This window comes from Mustela erminea, chromosome 15 (genome assembly GCF_009829155.1).
Source record: "Mustela erminea isolate mMusErm1 chromosome 15, mMusErm1.Pri, whole genome shotgun sequence".
NCBI classification, from domain to species: domain Eukaryota; kingdom Metazoa; phylum Chordata; class Mammalia; order Carnivora; family Mustelidae; genus Mustela; species Mustela erminea.
Genome location: NC_045628.1, coordinates 31,465,569 through 31,480,904, shown reverse-complemented (window position 1 = coordinate 31,480,904; position 15,336 = coordinate 31,465,569). Strand labels below are relative to the sequence as shown.

At 37.7% G+C, this 15,336-nt stretch overlaps 1 long non-coding RNA gene across 3 annotated transcripts in view; it reads left to right on the top strand.

The window, feature by feature from the left end:
* The window catches only part of LOC116574431, a 132,465-nt gene that overhangs the window by 91,289 nt on the left and 25,840 nt on the right, over positions 1-15,336 (top strand). The window lies entirely within an intron of this gene.

The window sequence follows — 15,336 nt, the reverse complement described above, 5'->3', positions numbered from 1 at the left end:
TTATCCTTTCTGAAGTACATCAAACAGAAATGATAAAGAAAGGCACCCCAGCACTGCTCTGACCTGCTGGAATATCTATGGAGAAATTTTGGTTGCCAAAGATTGCTTCTCCGACTTTGGAAAAGAAAAAGTTTATTTGGGATAAGTCAAGATAAGCATCTAGCCTTGGTAGAAGTCTCTGTGACCCCAAACTACCAAATTCTGGGAACCTTACCCTTTGCTAATCTTAGCCTGCAGATTTCTCTGAGCTTAATCTGGCTCAGTGGAGCAGCAGCCATTGAGACTGTGAGATGTGAGAAAAGAAAGTTTCATAGATTTAAAATGACTGGTTGTGGTAGAGTATAAAGCATCTAAAAGAAAAAGTGAAATTTAAAAAAGTCTGCACCCTTTCAGATTTTGCATAATGAGGATTTTGAGAGCAATAGATAATAACCATGTAATTGATTTCATTCTTAGGGAACTTGAAATACCAGTAGGAAAAACACATTCACCTTTATTTTTAGAAGTGAATGTTTCTTGCAATGGTTTGAAGAGGTTTCTTATAGATTGGATGCAAATTATATCTGCAAAATGTGATGAAAACAGTGATTTGCAGCAGTGTTCTTCCTAGCTGCACCTGTGCTCAGTCATAAACAGCATAAAGGACCCCAGAAGTACCATCTACTTACCACCACAGTGGAGGGTAGACAGGGCAGTACTTGGGCAAAATTATAAGGCACAGAAGGTAAGATTTTAAAAAATTCTAAACTTCTTTGTATTTATTGGAAGGACCTCTTTAAAAAACAATATTCCTCTCCATTATCAAGGCTCCTTCTCCTCCTTAAAAAATACCCAGAGATGTCCTTCCATCTGCCCTCTTAACTTGCTGTTTTGAATTCAGCGTAAATGAATGTGAGTTTCTCTTACTGTATAGTGTATTTGTATTTGTAACTATTTCTCTAAATCTTTGTTTTCTCATTAGAATATAAGTACCATTAAGATAGGTATTTTTTAGCTTTTGTTCTACCGATGTATTCCCCAAAGCTGTGCACACGGTTGGTGCTCAAAAGCATCTGCGGGGCGGATTTGAATTTACAATGAAATTATTCAGAGGCAGAATGCCTGATTTTGTCTTTAATTTGGTTTGAGTACTTTAGATGTGGGGGGGAAGCACAGAAAAATTGAGGTGAGCCATCTTAGATGACTTTGCAGCTGGGTAAAGCAAAATCAGCTCCGTAAGTTGGTAAGTTACAGGTAGAATTCTGCCACACAGTCTTTGTCTTTTGAGATGGGAGAGAAAAGCTGTGGGCACCATCGGGTGGTGAATGTGCCATGCCACCAACCCACCTCGCCCCCAATCCAGGGCCTCTCTGCTACGTGGCTCAGGGCCTATGACCCTGGCCACTAAAGAGCAGAATATTGAGATATACAACATCCGACCTGTTTTGGTGACTGACCTCCCACCTCACTCCTGAAACCTGGAGGTGTTCTAGGTGAGAAATTCCCTGCAGCCGCTCATTCTAGGCGCCTCTCTTGCATACTACTCTGCATGTTCTCCACTCCCATTTACATTCTTTTTCCTGCTCTTGCAAGGATTTTGCCTTCTGTCCCCATGTCTCTCTTTCCTTTCTTCGGGTACAAGGCCTTCAGGGCTGGGAAACAAGAATATGATCTCATTGCCAGCTATATATGAATATCCTGTACCTTTCTGTCATAATCTAGGCTTCAAATATTTTAGCACTGTCTGTTGCATGTGGTGAAATTTATGGTAACTTCTGTCCCTTGAACATCAGCTTTATGAGAAATACAATGAGTTTCATCCTTAAAACACACTCACCAGGTCAGCATTTATTAACAGTTGAGGAAATTTGGACAGAGAGAAGTTGCTAGTTATAATCTAAATTCTCTAAATTCCTTAGATGTGACATGAGTTTTCAGAGTTATTTCTAGTCTAGGTAGTTTGCTTATTCCTTGAACTAAATAGAAGGAACATTGTTAAGAAGAGGTTTTCGTTTTTGTTTTTGTTTTTTAAGATTTTATTTATTTATTTATTTGTCATAGAGAGAGAAGCGAGAGCAAGCACAGGCAGACAGAGTGGCAGGCAGAGGCAGAGGGAGAAGCAGGCTCCCTGCCAAGCAAGGACCCCGATGTGGGACTCGATCCCAGGACGCTGGGATCATGACCTGAGCTGAAGGCAGCTGCTTAACCAACTGAGCCATCCAGGCGTCCCAAGAAGAGTTTTTTTAAATGGGTAGAGAATTTGTTTGATTTCTTATTAATAGTTCACTCTGGGGATGCTTGGATGGCTCAGTGGGTTAGGCATCTGCCTTTGGCTTGGATCACGATCCCAGAGTCCTGAGATCAAGTCCAGAACTGGGCTCCTTGCTCAACAGGCAGCCTTCTCCCTCTCTTCTCCCCCTGCTTGTGCTCCTTTCTCTCTGACAAATAAATAAATAAAATCTTTAAAAAAAAAAAAGAGTTCACTCTACAGATTAAAGAAACTGAATTGATTTTTGACCTAACATACTTAAATTGGACTAGTTAAGTTTAGATATATATATAAAAGGCAGAAATTCTTTCTGTTTAGAAACTTGTAATTAATCAGAAAGAGGAGTGATTGATTTGTATCTCTTTCAGCTTCCCATTTCCATCCCTTTCCCCTATTGTCCTGTTCTGGGCCAGCGCATGTGTTTGGAATATTGCTCATTCATTCAGGGAGGCAGGTTTCCATACCAGCACCACACTGCTCTATTGTCACAGTCGAAACTCCATCCTGCTCATTTGTTCCATTACTGTATCCCACAGGGGACTCATTGAAGTAGTGGAAACCAGAGATTCCAAACTGGTGGCCAAAGGGGTGCATCTGGCCCTCAGAGGTATGTGATTTATTTAAAAAAAAAAAAAAAAAAAAAAAGAGCTAGCATTTATATATCAGGAGAATTCTCAAAAAAATCCTGCTTTCTAGATTTAAAAAACAAAACAAAAAAACAAAACAAAACTAGGTGCTCTGGCAACAATTAGTGGGAAATGCGTTATCTGCTGACCTGTTTATTTAGGCACATTCTTTCCAGTCAGCCAGAGTCTCCATCACTCTGTATTGTGTTCCTGACCCTGAGACTGCATTTTCCATGTGCACTGTTGAAGAGTGAGTATGTGACACTGGAATGTTACGATTCTTATGATAGGTCCACTTCATTACCAATCCACCCTGTAGAACCCAAGGTGTGCAAACTGTTGTAACAGTCTCTGTCTCAGAAGAGTAGTTCATTGGTACACTCCTTGCCATTTATTAACCCAAAAACTCCTTCTGTAATGCCATCTCACCCTTAGGTGATGCAGTAATCTGGTGACCTTTGCTAAGAGAAAAGGCATTTCTCTGGAATAGGATTTGTAGCCCTCTCTATTCCGGTGGTGCAAGATCAAAACCTTAAAGGAACAGGGTTTGCCTCAGAGATGTGAATTCCATCTGTTTCCCCACAGTTTTTAGGTCTCAGGAAGCTCAGAGGTGGTTCAGGTTGGTGTTCAAGGTCCTTCATACTTATGGTTAAGAACCTTGCTCAAGGTCACACAGTTAAGAGGAAGAACCAATATTCAAAGGCGCTCTAAATTTTTGTGCCCAAGCTCCAGAAATATTTGTCAAATGCACACCTGAATCTGTAAGATAACATATAACATTAGCCATATCATACAATTATCAAGATTAATTTAGAACCTCAGAAATCAGAGAACTGCCTTGATTTCTTTCTCTTTTTATCACCCCTGACTAATTGATTTTGTTTTCATGATGCATCTCAGATCTGTCCATTCCTTCCATCTCCCGGTCACCAGCTGAGTCCAAGCAGTTACCATCTCTCACCTGGCCTGGTACAATAGTATCTGAACCAGCCTCTGTGCTTCCACTGCTGTGCCCTCTGCTGTCTCTTCTCCACATTGCAGCTACAGTGCACTAGACACATTCTTAGGGCTCCCAGGAAAACTTTCTGAATCCTTAATGTGGCCCACCAGGCCTTGCCTGGGCTTCTCGGCCTGGTCTTCACCCTACCTGCATGGTTCTGCACATCCTCTAGAGCAGCTCATTCTGCTTCAGGGCCTTCCTAGCTATGGCCTGGGATAGTCTTTTATTTTTTCTTTCTTCAAATTTTTATTTAAATTTCAGTCAGTGAACATACAATATAGTATTAGTCTCAGGTATAAAATTTAGTCGTTCCTCACTTACGTGTACACAACACCCAGTGCTCATCATTGCCTGGGATAGTCTTATCATTCCTTTTTTTTTTTTTTTTTTTTTTTTGTTATTTAGCCCAAATTGATTCTTTCCAAAATTCCTTAGAGAGATTATTCATAACTCTAGTTCTTTGGTACGTGTGTACACACACACACACACAGACACACAGACAACACATTTCCTTACCATCCTTTGCTTTTCCTTCATATTCCTTCTCATTCTTTGTAGCTATATAATTAATTAATTATATCACTATTTGATTGTCAAACTCCTGAACAGGGAGTGGCCCCAGCACTGAGCACAGGTCATGTTCTTAACAGGTATTTGTTGAATTCTGTAAGGTGAATGCAGGGACATGGGCTTTCCAGAAAGCTGAAGAGGTAGAGACATAGTTATTCTCTAGTCTCATAGTACCTGCTGCAGACTTTGATTCTCCTTGCTCCAGGTAAGGATATGGCCTTGCTGATTCTGAGTCACGTTTTCTTTAATGGAAGTGCTTGATAATTCGTATAGAGAGTCTCCCAGAAGAATATATGCTCTGACTGGAAAAGACTATGGCCCAGCAAAATTGGAAAATTTCTTGGATCACACAAGTGTCATTGCATATGGAGGGAATGGGAAAATTTGAGGAAATACAACTGAATTTGTGTGGGATTAGTTATAGGATTGAGAGTGCTAATCAAAGTTGACTCTCTTTGTTTATGGTTTTCTCAGGGCATTTTCATACTTACCTGGGGTAGGTAATATTATCCTCAGTTTGTAGTATAGATATAACTCCGGTATCCCTGGCAGCCTTACTTTCCATTGGAGAACTAGTCACTGGGGAGGGCCCCACTGAGCTAGGTTCTTTCTGCTATGTGTGCTCAACTCACTTCTGAGAAGTTTATGTCCCCTTGGCTAAATAGGGTGAAATCTTAATTTAACTTACAAGGTGTATGAGAGCTAGGTAGAAGAGTGCGATTGTCTTCTCCAGATATTCTGTAACCTCTGGAAACACTGAAGTACAAAATAAATAAATAAATAAATAACAGTTGTTTCAGACAGAGTAGAAGTTTAAAATGTGACGGTAATATTAGGTTTACACTTCTCAGAGTGCTAGTACCCCACTCTTAGAAAGTATTTACTAAAATATACATATCATGAACTTGTTTTTCCTTATCCTGGTACATAGAGCTATGAGATATTAGGTGGCTTTGAGCATTGACCTTTCCCGTCTCATTCTATTGGCACTTTGTAATTTAACTTGTTGCCGAATTATTAGCAGTTAATCTTAGTGGTGTGCATATAGTGAAGTGAACAGAAATTTGAGGTTTAATCTCTTCCGAATTCTTATGGACTCCATGAGGTTCTTGGTAAGTTTCTCAATTTGTTTGAATGTCTTAAAGACTAAATGTGTAGTGTGAGTTAAGAATAACACACAAGTTAAGAATAGTTGAAGATGCCATTGTTAATGGCTAACAAAAACTAGATTTAGCAACAGTTGAATCAACAGGTTCATAAACAGTTCCCTGTGGCTATGTGTGGTAAACCCAACTTCTGAGAGTGGAATAAAGTAAAATTTTCCTTCATAGATGTTCATGAATGAAACAGAAGTTTTCTGGTCATGTCATTTTTCTGTGTACATGAGATTTCTGAAATAATCCTCTTCATGTTAGAAATTAGAGTCTGTGGATCCTTGAAAAAACTGTTCTATATTGAGCATGCATACGTGCGAGCGCACAAACACACACACACACACACACACCCTGGAGGTGACTGACATTCTGTCAGGATGGCTTGCATATTTGGTGACACAATCTGCATTCCAGTCTTCAATGGGCTTTGCCAGCATTGCTGATCTTGTTCATTGAGCCGTGTGCATATGGCCCACAGATACACATAGCACCGGCACAGTCTTCACTCAGTCATCCAGGGACATATAAAAGTCATGAATATTCAGGGTACAAATTTTCTCATGATCATTCTTAAGGAAACATATTGTGGAGGATAATCAAAACTAAGTGAAGCAGAAATGATAGACATTTCTTTTTTTAAAAAGGATTCCTTCAAACAGTGGCAAAATTGGTCCAATCCTTATGTTTTTTTCCCCATTGAAAGCTTCTTTTAGTGAGGGGGATTGTGAGGTTTTAAATGGAAAATAATGATGTTAGAAGAAAATGTAAGGAAAACAGATGAAAAAGACAATCACTTGTTCTGAAGATGGTTAACTAGCTCCTGATCGAAAGGGTTCCCTAAAAAACACTGAGTGATACTTTACTTATGGGTCCACCTCAGTTCCTCCTGAATCAGTCACAAAAAAGAAGTGAACTTTTATGTAGTACTATCTATGGTGTACTCTCTTGCTTTATCATGAAAAAACAAAATAAACAACAACAACAACAACAACAACAACAAAAACCCTTTAAAATGCACAGATCCACCATTTGAATGTTAACCCTATTCTGCTGAACCTGCAGAATGCTCTGGCTTTGGCCACCTGGGAATTAGAATTATATTGTGATCTTCTGAGAGCCCAGCGGCATGCAGTATGCTGTGGGAGGTAGAAAAGAAATAGGAGAGGTGGCCCTTGTTCTCAAGAGGCTCACAATTTAATTTGAGAGAAATTGCCTCAACCCTTTCATACACATGCTCTTGAGCTATCTTTGAAACAGGGATTAATTATTTATCTAAGGTTTACTGGGAAAGAAAAAACTTCTTATACATTTCTATATTCTGAAGATCCAACAAATCAAGGAATTATAGAATGTCAGAAGCAGGAAGGTACATTAGAATCTCTTTGGTCTATCCTCTTAAAGTGCCAATTGGAGCAATCATTCTTTTGAAACACCGTGAAGGAAAATTTTAGAGCATTTTTTGAAACTGAAATGAGTAAGTTACCCATTATTAAATAATTTTATATGAACAAGTTTCAAGTGACTAAAATGTCTAGTCTAATCTGAATGCCAAGGACAAGCAGAGATTTTTAATCAAAGAAGCTTATGTCTTTAACCTTGTCTTTTGAGCACTGGAGAGAAAACTAGAGAAATAACCTTAGAGTAACATGAGTAGGAATTATATATGTATATTTTTCTGAAAACTTTAGTCCATAAAATTTTGACTGAGGAACTGACCTAATTGACACCTTAAATTAAGAAGTTATGAAAGAACTTGTATTCCATTTTATATACGAATTCAGAAAACATGGTCTTTTCCTGGAGTGAAAACTTTTAACAAACCAGAGGTGTGATGTACACAGCATTCCTGTAATGTACTATTATTATTGTGCTGATTAAGACAAGGGGTCTCACAGAGGTTAAGCAATTACGAAGGTTACAGAACTTCTGAGTGGTACAACTACCATCTTGAAACTCAATCTCTCTGATCACCAGAGCTAGAGTTCAGGATACTGACTACAGTCAGCTTGTTCCTAGCAGTTAAGGTATAACATCTGAAAATGGTTTTGCATACCCAAATTTATAAAAAAAAGAAACAAGCAAACAAACAAACAAACAAAAACAAAAACAAAAACAAACAAAAAACAGAGGACTTCTCTCCCTACTTCTGTGTGGCAAGAGATCCAATTTGTAGCCCACTTCAGGGTCCCTGGCTGCCCTGAATCCTGGCTGTGGGTTATCAGGAGAAAAAAATGATCAGCTCACCATGGGTTTGGTTTGGTGGTGCTTTGAACTTTGATATTCCTTCCCAATCCACCTGCTGTTCTTTTTAGAGCCCCCAACACCTGTTCCAGTTGTTACACTGTCAGATGCGTTCAGTGAGACAGAAACTTCTTACACAAATTAGAAATTTATATTATTTATAGAAGGGGAAAGACTTGGGAAATAGTATGGTTCATCATGTCTTTTTAAATTTTTAAAATTTTATTTTAAACTCAATTCAATAACATATAATATATCATTAGTTTCAGAGGTACAGTTCAGTTATTCATCAGTTGCATGTAACACCCAGTGCTCATTTCATCACATGCCCTCCTTAATGTCTGTCACCCAGTGACGCCATCCCCTCACCCCCCACCCCTCAAGCAACCATTAATTTGTTTCCTTTAGTTAAGAGTCTCTTATAGTTTTTCTCCATGCTGATTCATCTTATATAATTCCCCCCTCCCCTATGATCTTCTGTTTTGTTTCTTAAATTCTACATATGAGTGAAGTCATGATAATTTCTTTCTCTGATGACTTATTCTGCTTAGCATAATACCCTCTAGTTCCATACACATAGTTGCAGATCGTGGGATTTCATCTTTTGATGGCTGAGTAATATTCCATTGTATATATACATATATATACACCACATCTTCTTTAACATTGTCTGTCGATGGACATCTGGGCTCTTTCTGTAGTCTGGCTGTTGTGGACATTGCTGCTCTAAACAGTGGGGTGAGGGTGCCCCATCTATCTTTATATCACAGAATCACAAGACTTCCAGACCAGGAGCTTCTTTCTTCTTAGCAGTCTGTAGAGAAGGACTTTTCATATCATCCTTTCCTAGCTCCTTCCAGTGTTGGATCATCCTCTTGGTCAGAAAATTTCATAGATAAGGATGAAATCTTTATTGGTAAAGGAAATTCTTATTTTAACATTTCACTTAATAAAATTCACCAAATTTTGAGTGCCTACAATAGTTGAAAGTCTGGTATTTTGAGAATGAACATTCTGGTTGTCAGCCTCCTTCTGCTAGTACATATCACCACTTACTCCTCAGCATTAGGCTGGACAAACTAATTTGGCTTCTCTTTGGAGAATTGCTCTTGTAACATAGTCCCTCAAGAGAAGTTTTCTCACCTGTACCTAGCACTGAGCAGGACAAACATCCAATAAATGCTCCTAAGCTTGGGACGACTTGTCTTGAGGTTAGAGCCTTTAGAAGTAAGGCACTAAAGTTAAAGAAATGTAGGGAATATTTACATTTTTAAAGAAAGAACAAATGGAGGTGTTTTCACTATCTTTTCAGATACACACTCCACTCTAAAAACTTAACCTATTCATCAGAAATCCCCTCATTCTAATTTTTTGAAGGCATAGATATTTTGTGTTTCCATGTTTCACTGCAAATGTTGTCCATTGGGCCCATGGGTCTACTATTTCTCTAATATTCTAGTAGAGATGTATTTCTTTACTATTAGGAAGAATCCGTAGAAAGACCCAACTTCTTTCTCATAACCTAGTTCAGTAATGCTTAGCAATGTCAGGGTTAATAATGTCAGTCCAGGCTGACTTGTTAACATGGAGAGAATAACAGGGCCACAAAAATGATGTGATTTGGTGTGATGATATGGGGAAATAACTTTAGATCCCATTGATGCTGTTAACAATCTAATCTAGTATTATTTTCTTTCTTCTTCTTATTCTTTCCCACGTCTTTCATCTTTTTGCCTGAAGGGGAGAAGTGCCTCCCATCTACCTATATGTATGGGAATGTTTTTGCATAGAAAGTCTCTGATTTTCTTTCAATGATCAAGGCAAAATTATGCATTCTGTTCTTTAGTTACATAATCTAAATGTAAGCATGAAGAAAACAAAAACAGTGCAGACCATGGAGAGGCAGTGCTGCTGATCTGTTGTTTGTGAGCTTTTCCCAGAACAATGTGTAAAATCTGGAATTCTCTGACAGTTACTTGTTCTACTTGACATTGCATGGAGACCTTAATATTTAAACTGTATTTCACTTCCATTTAATCTGAAGACATGGGCCTATGGAAAATAGGTGAAAATAAAACTGTAGTTTATGCTCCACAAATAAAGCATAAACTACAGTTTTATTTTCACCTATTTTCCATAGGCCCATGTCTTCAGATTAAATGGAAGTGAAATACAGTTTAAATATTAAGGTCTCCAGGTGAACCATGAGAGACTATGGACTCGGAAAAACAATCTGAGGGTTTTGAAGGGACGGGGGGTGGGAGGTTGGGGTACCAGGTGGTGGGTATTATAGAGGGCACGGATTGCATGGAGCACGGGGTGTGGTGCAAAAATAATGAATACTGTTATGCTGGAAATAAAAAAAACAAAACAAAACAAAACAAAACAAACAAAAAAAAACTGTAGTTTAGATCGTCAGAGATAAGGAACCACCTCTTCCTTAAAGAATAAAAAAGTCATTCATTGATGGGTCCAAATTTATTGCCTTAAGATCTTAAACTAAATTTTATATTTGCACATGGCAAAGTCTTTATCTTTCTGCTCAATTAAAAAAAAAAACCTACTTGAATTGCCAACTAAGTAATGTTGAGGTACTGGATTCATTTACTACCAATCTGAAAGCTAAATTGGGGGGGAAAAAGTCTCCTGTAATGAATATCCAGGTGGTAGACTTGCTGAAGCACTGTAGCATTATAGCACTCAGAAAGTAATCCTCAAATCTGTTGTCAAGTATTTGGCCTTAGGTAAAGGGGTCTGATAAGAGGTACACTGAGTACTATGGCTTTATGAACAAGGACTAATACCTTGCTTTTAGATGCTCCATTTAGCAGTTGGGCATAAGTTGCATAAAAATTTGCACAATGGGAAGGCTTTTGACAAAGTAGTATGTGCTAGCTCTTGTGTCTTAGAAATGATGCAATACTTAGTTCTGATTAATTACATGAGAAGGTGAATGTTATGGGTTGAATGTTTGTGTCCCTCCAGAATTCATTAGTTAGAGTCCTACCCCTTACCCCCAAAATGGTAGTATTTGGGGAGGGGGGGTCTTCAGGAGATAACTTGGTTTAGATGTGGTCATGAAGGATGGAATTATAAGAAAAGAAAAGAGACAAGATCTTTTTCTTTCTGCCATATGAAGATACAGCAAGCCAGGAAGAGAGTCCCCACCAGGAACTCAGTCAGCTGGCAGCTTGATCTTAGAATTCCTGGCCTCCAGAACTGTGAGACAGAAATTCCTCTTGCTTAAGCCACCCATTTGATGGACTTTGTTATGGCAACCCGAGCTAACTATTCCAGTGAGCTACAGAAGTGAAAATGTAGTAAGAACATTTGAAATCACCACACTTTCGTTAGTTCTTGGCTTGGTAGAGTGTTAATATAGAAAGAAAAAAAATTTAAGCTTTTGAAGCTGCTTAAATTGAATCTTAATAATTCTGAAGAAAAATAATTGATAGATGTTGAATCGCCTATCATTACTGGCAACTGTTAAACTTCTGACTTTCAAATAAAATCTCAGATAGACTAAAACCTCAAAGCAATATAACCTTAATTAATTTTCAAACTTAATTTTTTTCTTCAGAATTTTGTATAAGGTATTTTTATGGCATTTGGTAATTTTCCAGTCACTTTGATACAGACTATTGGAAATTGTTATTTCAACTGAAAGTAAAAAGGGGAGCATGACATTGAAGAAATAACACAAAATATTTTTTATTCCAGACTATAGTATTGTATTTTACATATGTATAGTTCACACAAAGAATGGATAGTAAAATGTGTGGAATTAGAAACTCAGAAATATCTTTTAAATATAGGGACCTTACATTGCATTGATATCTGAAAAATTCAACATTTTCCAAAATAAGAAATTAAAACATTTCTCAAATCAGTGTTGAGTATGCTCAAAGACATTTCCTTCCATTTTTTTCACGAGAAATCTTACCAAGCCTTCAAAAATTACATCAAATTTTAAGTCAGCTCATAAAACTCTGCCTAGAGAACTATGAGTTGTGTGTACCTATTTTTTTTTCTTACAGTTGTGGAACAAGCAATTTGAAGGACTCCTTTTTTGAAAGCTTGGTGAGTCCCCTAGGATCACCTGACTTAAGCCTTGTGAATATGAGCCAGACACTGACTTCTGGTGTGAGTGGGAAGTGTGTAATTCCAAATATGTGGGCACCTTATATAGATGTACATATTCTATAACCCAGCTAGCCATCTTATTATCTGAAAACTAAAAACAACAAACAAACCCCAAACCACAAAATAAAATAACAACTCTGTACAAAGCTAAAATATGGATCCAAAGCATACAAGGCTGCAATAGAACTGCCCTGCCCCCACCTAGGGTCAAATCCTTCCTAATGGCCTGGATCCTTGTCCCTCTTTGCCTACTTGACTCCTATAAATTTACTTTGTCTCTCTTACATCATCAGTTTCTTTAATGAAATATTTCTACTAACCTAAAAATGCTATACTCCCCATCTTTGAAAAAAAAAATTTTCCCTCCTCTTTCTTTTCAGCTATTGATTCCTTTTTCTGTTCTCTAAGAAAACTCCCAAGAGAGCTGTCTAGACTCACCACCTCATCTTCTCCATCCTTTTTCTCACTTCATACCTTTCCTGTCAGACATGGCATCTCTCATCACCAGCTCCACTGAAACTTCGCTTGTCACGGTCACTTCCAGTCTCCACATTGCCAAACCTTTGACCAATATCAGCCCTTACTTAGTTGATTTCTCAGAAACTTCTGATATAGCTGTTTTTTTTTTCATTTTTGAAATATTCAGATGGCTTCTAGATCTTTTGGGTTTCTTTTCTCTTACTGACCACTCATTCTCAGTCTCTTTATACTGTTCTTTCTAATTCCTGGTTGATGGAATTCCTCAGGGTTATTCTTACTCCTTAGGCAATTTAATCAGTTTCCATAGCCTTAGATAATATCCATAAGCTTCCAACTTCCATATTTTTATCTCCAGATCTGATTTCTCCCCAGAGCTCAGACTCACATATTCAATTGCTATTCTACACCTCTCATGGGAATTTCAGTTCTAATTTGCACAAAGATAACCCCTACAGTTCTTTTCCAGCCTGCTCCTCCTCTGTCTTCCCGAACCTAGGATTTAGCATATGATTTTTCTATTGCTTGGGTCAAAAATGTTGGGCCATCTTGACTAACCTTTCTTCCAATCTATTGATCGGAAGATCTTTTCTCTCTGCTTTCAAAATATATCTTGACCCCAACCTGTTTCGTTTATTTATCTTTGTGCAACATTATCCCAGATTCATTAAGATAGTTTATATTCTTAGTTCTAATTTTTCTTTTTAATTTAGGTCTTTGGCCCTTCTGAAATTTGTGTATATAGTGTGAGGTTGGATTCTATTTTTTTTTTTTCCCTCTGTTTCTTTGTAGTTAACAGGTGTTCTGGTGCTTTCAATCTGCCTCTGGGACACTAGTCCATGACCTGTTTTAGAATGATATTTTACTTTTGTTCCATGATGATATTGTGAACATCAGGAATCCAGTCACAGAGCTAACAGTTGGCTTCTCTTAGTTTCTGGTTGTGAGGCTGTGTCTGTCACCCTACTTCCTGAGATTCAGAACTCCCCGTAAAATAATTGCTTCAGGATGACAAATGATCAGCCTCTCTTCATGAAGGCGAGTCTTACGTGAGCCCTGGTTTTAAGTAATTAGCATGAGTCCTATCCCCTGTCCTATATAGAAATCTTTTAATTCCATCATACCCCAGAAAATCAGCTCCTCTTTACTAGCACCTGCTTTCTGCCCAGGATGCCATGAAGCTTGGATTTAATGTCCACTGTTTTTGTTTTATATTTGATCCACTGATTGGTTAAACATTTGGAGCCTCTCATTCTTTTTGTCTGTTAATATTTTATCTGTCTTTGTTTCAAGTAAGAGAGTTGTGTTAAGGCAGGAACTCAGAGCTATGTGGATTGGAAGCCAAGGATTGACCTTTGGTGATAACTTTTGACTGCAGTGCATCAGTTCGAACAAGTAGTGCCAAAGATGGCATTTAAGTCTCTAAGGTAGATTGATGGAGAAGATATTTAAAGCCAGGAGTAGCTTTATATGTCCTTCATATCACATTGTATAGGCATCTTTTGATATGATCAAGAGAGCTTGGGAGCAGTAGCCTGACTTGAGAGAGGGAAGCAGAGGGTATTTTCTTCTACAATTACATGTCCTTGAAAACATTATTAATGTTTTAAAGACAATCTCAGGATGAATGACTTCAGATGGAGTACCAGCACATTATTATTTTAGAACCATAGCAGAGTTTTGAACTCCACCCCCTCAATTATTTCTAAAATATCAATTAAAATGTATGGAACCATAATTGCGTGCCAGTAACTCAGTGCACTAGATGTTTTCATATACTACGTATTTGTATCCTCATTTTATAAATGGTTTTATAAAGAGTTTATAAAGGGTTATATTACTTATCCAGGTGTGGAGTAGTCTGGATGTGAATTCCAGATTCCAATCTATTTCATGTTTCTATTTCTATTTCTATGCCTTTAAAAAAAATTTATTTATTTATTTATTTATTTGTTTGTTAGAGAGAGAGAGAGAAAAGATAAAACTGAGCAAGGAGACTGATGTGGGGCTTGTTGCAGGGCTCAATCCCAGGGCCCTCATGACTTGAGCCGAAGGCAGGTGCTTAACGGACTGAGCCACCCAGGTGCCCCTCATATTGCTATACTTTTATAGGCGAGGTGAGAAGCGGTGGGCTCCACATGAAAAGATGACTAATGAAACAGATGTTAATCCCCTTTTCATTTGATTTAGCTCTCACTTATAAAGCTTGGCTGCCACCATTCCAACATTCCTCATTCTTTCATTTATTTAATATTCTGTGTGTCTGCAGTGTGCTGGACATGGTTCTACAAAGACAAATAAGCTGTAGTCGTTTACTCTTACTAGAAATACTCATTCTTCCTATATATCATCCCTAATAACTGAAACATTTTTTATCTGGCAATAAAAATGTGTACGTATTTTCATTCTTGAATCATTTATAATGTATAATTGTTTTTTTATATAATTGACTAGTGACTTAATGAACAGATAAAAACCTCTTTCAGGCATATACTTTTCAATGGAACTATTTCTCTAAGAAAACAACTTTTATGTGACATTGAAGGTCCACATTAAGATTATTTTTATAATCTGGTCAGAGTAAAATTCTGCACTTACAAATAAGGCATTATAATATTATTCAAAATCCTCTGCAGCAATATACATAGCACAATACTGAATACTAAAGTAAATAGCTTAGCTCCTGTGCACACAAATTGATGACATTTTCCCCCAACTACATGTGAGTGCCTTTAAGGCATGCAGTATGTCTCACCTGTCTTTTTTCACTGGCAATTTGGTACCTAGTAGATGCTCAAAACTTATTTGTGCAATACATTATTTATTGAATGGATATTCAGTGTTGGTTGAATGGATGGACTATAAGGACGAATGGAT